Source organism: Euprymna scolopes, chromosome 1 (assembly GCF_053919585.1).
Source record: "Euprymna scolopes isolate OS-2025 chromosome 1, ASM5391958v1, whole genome shotgun sequence".
In the NCBI taxonomy this organism is placed as follows: domain Eukaryota; kingdom Metazoa; phylum Mollusca; class Cephalopoda; order Sepiida; family Sepiolidae; genus Euprymna; species Euprymna scolopes.
In genome coordinates this window covers 164,564,933-164,574,932 of record NC_136482.1, presented here as the reverse complement: position 1 = coordinate 164,574,932, position 10,000 = coordinate 164,564,933, and the positions used below count along the sequence as shown (strand labels likewise).

Below are 10,000 nucleotides of genomic sequence, written 5' to 3'. Positions count from 1 at the left end.
ATTGCGTAACGCTACTTGTTTTAAAGTAATGTTACATAGTGTTGTTTATTGTAACTAGTTGGTTTTTGACGCATTCAGCAGTAGTAAACTTTAGCGCAATTAACCAACATTTACAAAAGCATAACTGTTCCCAAGATAATAACGAAATATCAAGGTCTTCTGTACGAGATGAGAAGAAACTGGAAGATCTTCATTATAACAATAATTATAGAAGCAACCGGGCTCATGAAAAAAAAAATGAAAAAAAACAAACTTGGTAAATATATAAATTGCAATTTAAAGGACTGTTAGAATCCTAAAACGATCTCTCGGTTGAGATATATGAGATAGCGTCTGAATGTCATCCCCATCTGGAGTAAAATGATATGAAAAATTTACGATAATCAAAATAAAGAAAATGCGAAATGTAAATTTGTTTCAACTTTGATATGTATATATTTTTAAATCCTGATTAAACAACTTGTTTAGGAGAAACCTCCTTGGTATTCTCTGCTTATTCCGGCGGTGTTTTCAGTAATCTTTAACTTCGTCTTGCTTTTAGACTCCAGCAAGACTGGATTAGAGAATATGTGGTTAATGATTGCGCAACCTTTGTATGCAACCTTGCTGGGAATATTCATTTTGTTTCCAAACTGAACAGAAACGTTTTTTTTCTTTTTCATAGGTGTATTCAGTTGAATTAACTTGTGTCATCTCTTATGGAACTAATTAATTACAAGATATATATATATATATATATATATATATATATATATATATATATATATATATATATATATATTCTTAAACTGAGATTTTTGGAGAAAAAGTAAAATCACTTAAAGTTATGTGTACGAAAACATGAACAGTCGAATCTACACGATTGACGACAAAACTGATAGAAGAGTATGCATAATTCAGCAGATAAAGGACGGACTCCTTCTTTGATTTCTTTTCCAATATCATCTAAAATAAATCGCATCCGAGTCAGCAGCCAACCCGAAACATTCGCTCATCACCAATCGTCTCTTTCTCTCTGTTCTAACTCCCCGGCTCACTTTGACTATCGATCACACTCAATCCCTTTCATCTCAACTTCTACGCAGCTCCAACTTATTATCAAAACCTGAGCAAGACAGGAATTAATTTTCGGGAATGAAGAAAAAAAAAATGAATTAAATTATAACAAAAAAAAGAAAGAAAATGGCGTCCAACGAGTTCCACAGATTCTGGATAATCAAAATGGATGCTGGCGAGCGAAATAGCAAAATAAGAAAAGAGAGGTGATTTATATTGTTTCACAAGCAGATGCCGTAAACAGCAAACAAATGAAAATATAATTGAACAGTGAATTAAACAATTGGAATAAAATCGAACATCACATGTAGAAGGATATAAATAGCCATTTTTTAATTTTTTTATTTTGTTTTAACTAGGTACGATGTATTATACTATATGCTAGGGTCCTGGATATTACCTTAAATTATATCCAGTGGTGAGGCTCCAGATTTCGGGCTTTGGACGTGTGAAGCCACCCTTTAATTGCCATTGCCCCCAGGTCCACTCTGACTCGGAGCGGTAGTACCTGTAAGGGTCCCAACTATGAGTTAAATAGAAACTGACTTGAAATCAACGAATATATTCTATTAAAAACATTTTCTTCAAAATCACTGGATTTGGTATTAAATAACCTAAAAAGGGTTGATATGCCGTAAAACGAAAACAACCAAATAACTATATTCTATGAGTTCACCCGCTCTCTCATTCATTCCAATTGAGAGAAAACGTCCCTTTAAGCGCAATTTTCTTTATCTCTCTTGCTCTTGGTTAACCGAGTATACTTGTCGAATATATATTTTTTATTCTATTTTCTGAGTTCAGTTGTTTCTATAATTAATGGAATGATGGAAATCTTCCTATGATTCTAATTTCTTTTCCTCTCGGTTCTAAATGCAATGCTGTAAATTTTATCATTGCATACTCGTAAATTTACTTAAGCTTCTAAAATACAAACGCAATAACCAATCGATTGTTTCAGAATAAAGTTTCAGCATCAGCACCATAATTAAAACCAAATAAACTATTTAAATATAATAACACCGTTGTCAGAATATCAAATAGTATACAGCAAGTAAGAAATCATAGGTCAACAGCAGAGGAATGCTTACAAGAGCTATATCAGGCAAGTACACACACACACACACACACACACAACTATATATCATATAAAAATCTTATAAACCTGTAAAGAATGTATACGAAATTTTAATTATCCGAAAAGAAGTACAAATAAACAAGAAAAAAATTATTCCATGGAGTTTCGAAAAATGCAATTCTTCTCATCAGAGAAAGAGGTTTGCAAAATATTAAATAAATTTTGCAGGTCAATGCATTACGAAACTACGGATAAAATTAATCATACTTGTATTAAAAAAATGTTATTTAACTGTTAGTAACAGTTTATACGGACTCAGGAAACTGGAAAAAAAGGGAGGAAAGTATATGGTAAAAATCCAATGAGAAAGACGATAAAATCCCGAACAGGATATATATATATATATATATATATATATATATATATATATATATATATATATATATATATATAACTATTTTGAATTTGAAAACAGAATAATCTCACAGGTAAGGAAGACATTTTTTTATAACATGACAAAGTTAGCCAAATTAATCAAGAGTAGGTAACTAGATCTAATATGTGGAACAGTTTTTGTTCATCTAATTAAGAGAGATAGTGTTTGATCAACACTGCTGCGGAGCCATGATTTAATATAATCTTTTTGTTTTTTAATCCACGAAACAGTATGTGATATTAAACAAATTATGATCCCTTAAATTAAAATTAGAACTATAGTAAACTCGAGAGAACAAATTGAGGCATTGATTGCAGGTGATTAAATGACTTACTGACTGAATAGTTTTACAACGAATGATAAAAATATAAAAAAATAAGAAATTTTTTTTTATAGCATTTAAGGTAAAAAAAATGTCAAGATTATATATATATATATATATATATATATATATATATATATATATATATATATATATATATATACATATACTAGCATGGGTGCCCGGCGTTGCCCGGGTATTTAGAGGTGTACGCGGAGCAAAAAAAATAAATAAATAAAGCGATCGATTTTTTAAAACTTTGACCCCTATTATGACCCCTTAACATTTAGTGTTTTGGGCTCAAATCAAGTTATTAAGTTAGATCCATGTACAAGGCACCTATATCTAAAATTTCAAGTGTTTAGACCCAAAAATGTCGGAGGAGTTGGTAGAGTTCTCAAAGGCCAATTCGTTGAGCTTTCACCCCTTAATCGCCAAATTTCTGGCCGAAAACCAATCACATCGATTTTCCCAAATCTCAGTACCTTGTATATCAAATTTCGAGTCTGTAGACTAAAAATTGACAGAGTTATTGCGTAAGGAAATGTACACACAGAGACACACAGACAGCTACACAGACAGACAGACAGATACACAGACACGTTAACTTTTATAGATATATAGATAGATAAAGAGATTGATAGATAGATACATACATACATTTGTTTTAAAAATATATAAGTATACATAAATATATATGGAAACAATTTGGTGTTTACTATAAACTTTTTTCGCAAATATTATGCAAGTATAAATCATGTAGAATATCGGCATGAATATAATTATACGTAATTGTTAACTAAAGATGATTAATCCCATTAAAAACCCGAAGCAACTAACAGGGAATTAATAAAAATTAATGTTTAAAAGCATATGCAAATTAGCTAGATCTTTTATTAGTGAATGCAATTCCACAACCAAGATATAAGAAAATTGTATTTTCTTTTTAAATAAATAGAAAAGAGGGTTGTTAATATGAATATCGATACACACAAAAGAAACAAATTTATAGGAGTATATATATATATATATATATATATATATATATATATATATATATATATATATATACGAATGTCTGTTACAAGTAGACATTTGGTGAGGTTATTTGCTGGCACCGCTCCCGTGGGTCGATCGGTAGAACTGATGACCGTTCTATTCAATTCTCGGCTTGGGAGTTGTGCTAGACTAGCGGCACTGATGAGTTGTGATATAACGAAACAGGACTGTATGCCGATCACTACAAATATATTTTAAGCCCCGCTCTTTGGGTAGAGCACTGTTGTAAATAATCTCACCCTCTACTTAATTTGTTAAAAAATGCGAGGCTCGCTGTTTGGTTATAAATAAGCGGTTTGAGCACTATAAAAGTGGTGGACGAATATTTGTTTAAAATAGACATTTGGCGAGGTTATTTACGGGCACCGCTTTCACGAGTTGATTGGTAGAACTAGTGAATTCGTATTAACGCGGTGGTTCTAGGTTCAATCCTCGGCTCGTGAGACGTGCCAGTCTACGGATATTGAGGAGTAGTGACACAATCAAACAGGACTGTATATCTATGACTACAAATATATATATATATATATATATATATATATATATATTAATCGTCCAAAAACATCGTTCTTTTGTCTTAGTGGCTAGGCACAACAAGCGTATTTACATCAAGATTTGACCGGAACAACCGCTCAGATGGAAATGTGATAAGTCGCCGAGGACATAATCCCACGTGACCACAAAATTGCTGTTAATGTCTAAGAAATTGCAGCGCTAAATGGATACTTTATTTGCATGTATTTTTATAACACTGTCGGAAACCTGAGAAATTTATATTTTGTAAGAAACAATTTCTTTACGATCAGTGGAAACACTTATATCAACTACCAGAAAGCTTAACCTATAAATAGTTGGCACACACACACACACACACACACACACACACACACACACACACACACACACACATACACATAGTTGTGTAGTTCAAGGAGAGAAAAAATGTAAATTTAAAAGCGGGTAGCCATCAGTAATTGTAGGTTTTTCAGACTTTTATCATTTTTTAATATTTTTAAATATTTTTTATAAAATGGAACGCTTCACAAATATGCGTGTCATCCTTGCACCGGGAGCATGCTAATCTTCTCTATATCGTTTCAATTCGGCAGTACATATAGGAAACTTTAACATATATATATATATATATATATATATATATATATATATATATATATATATATATATATCACACTGAGGAAGATCGAAGGATCGGTCGAAAATATGTGCTTTTGAAGCAAACATACTTTTTTTTTTTCAAAATACTTTTTGTATTCCTACACATCAACACATAGGAAATAAGTTCAGAAAAGATATAAACATTTATATATTCTTCGTATTGATTTTTATTCATACATATTTAAATATATATATATATATATATATATATATATATATATATATATATATATATATAGAGAGAGAGAGAGAGAGAGAGAGAGAGAGAGAGAGAGAGAGAGAGAAATTTATAAAATATATATTGCGATTAAGCTACACTGAATATTCCGCGTTTCATCCACTCTAGGGCTCTTCAGAAGCCTGAAGAGTCCTAGAATGGATGAAACGCGGAATATTCAGTGTAGCTTAATCGCAGTATATAATTTATAACTTACTAACTAGCTCTACCTACGTATTGAGCACTTTTGATGCAAGTACTTAAAGTTTACGCATAAATCTATACTTTCGTATATTAATTTTATGTGAGTAAATAAAGTAGTTATATATATATATATATATATATATACATATATATATATATATATATACACACCCACACACACAGAAAGAGAGAGAGAGAGAGAGAGAGAGAGAGAGAGAGAGAGAGCAGAACGGGTAAATAGTGAAAACTTGAAGGTGCTCAATACTATTGCAGTGCAAATATATATTTTTTTAATTTTATTATTATCAAGCGCCTTCTTTCTCACACTCACATCCCGAACGACCGATAACATTCAAATGTGATAAAAATAAAATATTGGATGCTAAATGATCCATCAATAGACAATGGGAGTTTTTTTCCCTACTAATAAGTTTTTTTTTTCTACTACCAAAAGAAAAAAAAATGCCATGAAATAAAAAAAAAAGTTTGAAATCACTGGTGTATTTAAGAAGCATATCTTTGGTTTCCCATTCTTCCGTACTCTGAAGACTAGCGTAGATTTCATTTTTTTTAATTTTTATTTTTGAATTAAAACGTTCCACACGCTTCATGGAAAAAGAGAAAGCATTTAGAATCGCGTGTAAAAGAACACTACAAATGAATTCACGTTTCCAGCCACGTCGTTCGCGAGATTTTAACCTCGATAAAGAACGAGACCACTTGTGCAATTCTGTATCCTTCTGTGGAAGGATGACACTGATCTTTCTTTAGAACTTTAGTTAAACATCTGCTAACCGTTCCACCGAGAAAACTAAAGACAAAATGGTGTTATATTTTTATGTTTTTCATTTTCGTTTTATCGTTTTATCTATTTTTTTTATTTGTTTATTTTTTGTATTTCGGATTTTAACAGGATTTTAGCTAGAATAGAGTAGAATGATTTTTAAAAAAATTTACAATTATATGACTTTGCAAAAAAAAAAAAAAAAAAAAGAAAAAAAAAAGCAGCTCACATGAAATTTCATTTGCCAAATCTTGTAAGTATATATGACACAAAGTTCAGCTGCGAACTGCCCGAGTTGTAGATTAGCAATCTGTTTCATATTTTAATAAAATTACATTTTCTTTCCTTTCACTTTTATTAAATTATAATTTACAAGTATATTATTTCCCTACAAAAAAAAAAAACGCGCAAAAAATTATGCTTCGCACGTGTTCGCATTATTACATAGTCATCCAACTTAACGTTCAACATTCGATGCCATTAAAAAGAAATGAGAAAAATAAAGAAAACGTCTAAAACTAAAAAGTTCAAAAGAGAAAAAACGTATAAATCGGCATTCCTCTCAGACAAAAAATTTCTAAAAAGCGCGAAGGCAAAGGCAAGTCAGGCAAATAGCCAAAACTGACCCTACCGCTTGAAATGAACTTAGAAAAATGTCAACCAATCTATTACACAAAGTCAACGGTACATCTTTAAGGTCATCCGAAATGATAAAAATTATTATAAGTGAAAAATGAAAGTAATGACGTACGCCTGTTATTTTATATAAATAATTGAATAGTATATCTAGATATACTAGTGGAATCTGTGGAAATTCCACAGAGGGTCATTCATACGCAATATTTTGTTGGCATTCTGTAGATGTTCAGTTTAAATAGAGACGCTCTTATATTATTGTAGCTCTTTTGTTAAAACTACAAAAAGTCTTTTTCTATGCTAGCAGAGACGCTGGGCGTACCCCGGTCGTAAAATACGATGAAATATGATATTTTAATTCTGGCAGATTTTTTTATATACTATTATAGAGTTTATATTCTATCGAGTTTTATATATTATAAAGTTGCGATTTCAAAAATAAAATAAATATATCCATATGACGTAGGTGCATTAGGTTGACTCGAAACCGAAACCAAAGCGTATAAAAACTTTATAAATATATATATATATATATATATATATATATATTGAGTTCCTTCAGCTATAATCGAAACCGAAACCAAAACTTATGTAGAATTCTTGATGAGATTATTTATAAAAAAATGCATGACTGGAATGCCATCAGCTATAATTGAAACCGAAACCAAAACTTATAGAGAACTCCCGTTAAACTTATTTATTACGAGAAATGGAAGGCCATAACAATTAAACGACAGTCACTCGTATGTCAGTGTGGCACACAAAATGAATAACACACACGCTATCGTGTTAATACATAGATGAGTGCGAAATCCTGCGAAGTATACATTTTTTCCATAATACTTTGACGGAAGGCGTGCATTCTAATACTAACAGAATGGTATTTTTTGTTTTCGAGCGGAAATCTAAAACACTTTACAAAAGATATAAGGCAACCGTATTCTGATTCGAAAGGAATCATGTTTGGAAATCTCGCGACGGAAAAAAATCTCGGAACACCAGTATCAGTTTCAGTGGAGAATAAAGCTTTCTTTATCGAACTCCTATTAAATCTTTGCTAACAATTCTACAAAAGTAAATAAATGAATAAATAAAAACCGTTCTTCTAGGCACTAAGTCCTTTGCTCTACCACAGAGCATTTCATCGTTTTGGTAATATATTCTAGAAGAGTCGCATGGGCGCTAACCTTGTGGTGACGATTCACGGCCAAGGTGTCTCCGTTGGGCTTCGTATTTCTCGTAGTGCCGCCGTTCGGAGCAAACCGGTCGTCATCTGCAGCCCTAGAAGTGTCGCTTTTGTTCTTCATATAATTGAACGCAAATCGAGACGAAATGAATATCTCACCAGATGATATGAACGGAACATGGAATATCATTTACAATTACATTTAGCTCGAAAGGACACATATATCATACTTAATATATATATATATATATATATATATATATATATATATATATATATATATATATTTCTGTGGAAATATATTTTGTTTCCTTATAATATATACCAATTATTATTTAAGAAGCTCAATGTAATTACAGAGCAATATAGCGAAAAAATGACAAAAGACTATATTCCAAAGTTCGTGATGTTGACCATCTTATAATTTATTCCTTTAATTCGGTTAACTTATACAATGCTAGACAGTATCTGTTTCGTAGCGCAAAATCAATCACTTAATTATTATATGAATCAGTGAATCTTTCTCCCATCGAGAGAAATAACAACAATAAATCCGTCCAAATGAAATAAACCGCGTTTTGACTAAAATCAGAAAATTGGAAGAGAAGCTGCAAATACCTCATAATATGTTTACAATACGCCATTTTGAAGAATTGTAAATGTCAACTGAATTAAAGGACTAAATTATTAGATGTTCAACACACACATATATTTATATATATATATATATATATATATATATATATATATATATATATATATATATATATATATATATATATATATATCCGGCGCTGCTAGGTTGAAACAAATTAACTGGTTGAGGATTTAGCTACGTACTATTTAAGATGCACCAAATATCCAAATTTCTTACTATTTGACATTGGATTAGTGCTAATATATAGCAAATCCATATTCGTCTATGAAAATTAAACGGGAAATATCAAAGATTACAGCGATAGAAAGACGCGGGGAAAAATCTGCACAGACTACAAATGATTTTATGCTTTTTTTCTATTATATGTTACTTAATTTAAAATCGACTTCGTATTACACATATAAACTTGAGAAAAGCTCGCTTAAAAACGTGAACATAATGTAAGTCCTCCGAATCAAACCACAATAGCGGCCAAATTTTATTCTATATTTATCTTAAAAGGTCGCGCGTATTTCTCAATTTTACATGCATAATACTAAATCGATTTAATATGGTAATGATACTAGTTTTTTATGTATAGCAATAAAAAACCGCATTGGACCATTTGGAGACTATATATTTTGTTCCTGTTCTGTTCTGGCCGTGACACTTAACATTTACTGATATTTAAAGTACAAGTTCTATAAATGCGATACAGTCAATCTAAATTTAGAAAAAAAAAGAAAAATTATGTTTTTGTATGTTTTTTCTTTAAAATGCAATTAAACTCGTTTCGTTTTAAAGCCATATTAAGAAAACAACACGTTTTACAGTCGGGCCTATTTATTTATCTATTTAATTATCAAAGTCTATGCGCAAAGATTTTTGCAGAGGATAAGTTTAATTAAAGACAAATCGATTGATCTTCATGCCATCGTGAAATTGCGAATAGTAATAGATTCCCTTGTGGTGAGAGATGAGGAATTTCAAGACTGAAATCTCCCATGATCATTAAAGTAATTATGTTTCCGGAAAAGAATTAACAGGTTGTTATAGAGTAAATGAAATAAAACCGGGGAGAAGGAGTAGGATGAACACACACACACACACACACACACACACACACACACACACACACACACACAAACAGATACTCTCTCTCTCTCTCTCTCTCTCTCTCTCTCTCTCTCTCTCTCTCTCTCTCTCTCT

The 10,000-nt window shown here is 31.1% G+C and overlaps 1 protein-coding gene and 1 non-coding gene across 2 annotated transcripts in view; both read right to left on the bottom strand.

Annotated features, from left to right (window-relative positions):
- LOC145277015 (uncharacterized) overlaps positions 1–10,000 on the bottom strand; it is an 87,470-nt gene that overhangs the window by 29,193 nt on the left and 48,277 nt on the right. The gene's annotated exons all lie outside the window — the stretch shown is intronic.
- LOC145284931 (U6 spliceosomal RNA) lies at positions 4,976–5,086 on the bottom strand. Its single transcript, XR_013868908.1, has one exon. It is a non-coding gene; the product is annotated as a U6 spliceosomal RNA (small nuclear RNA).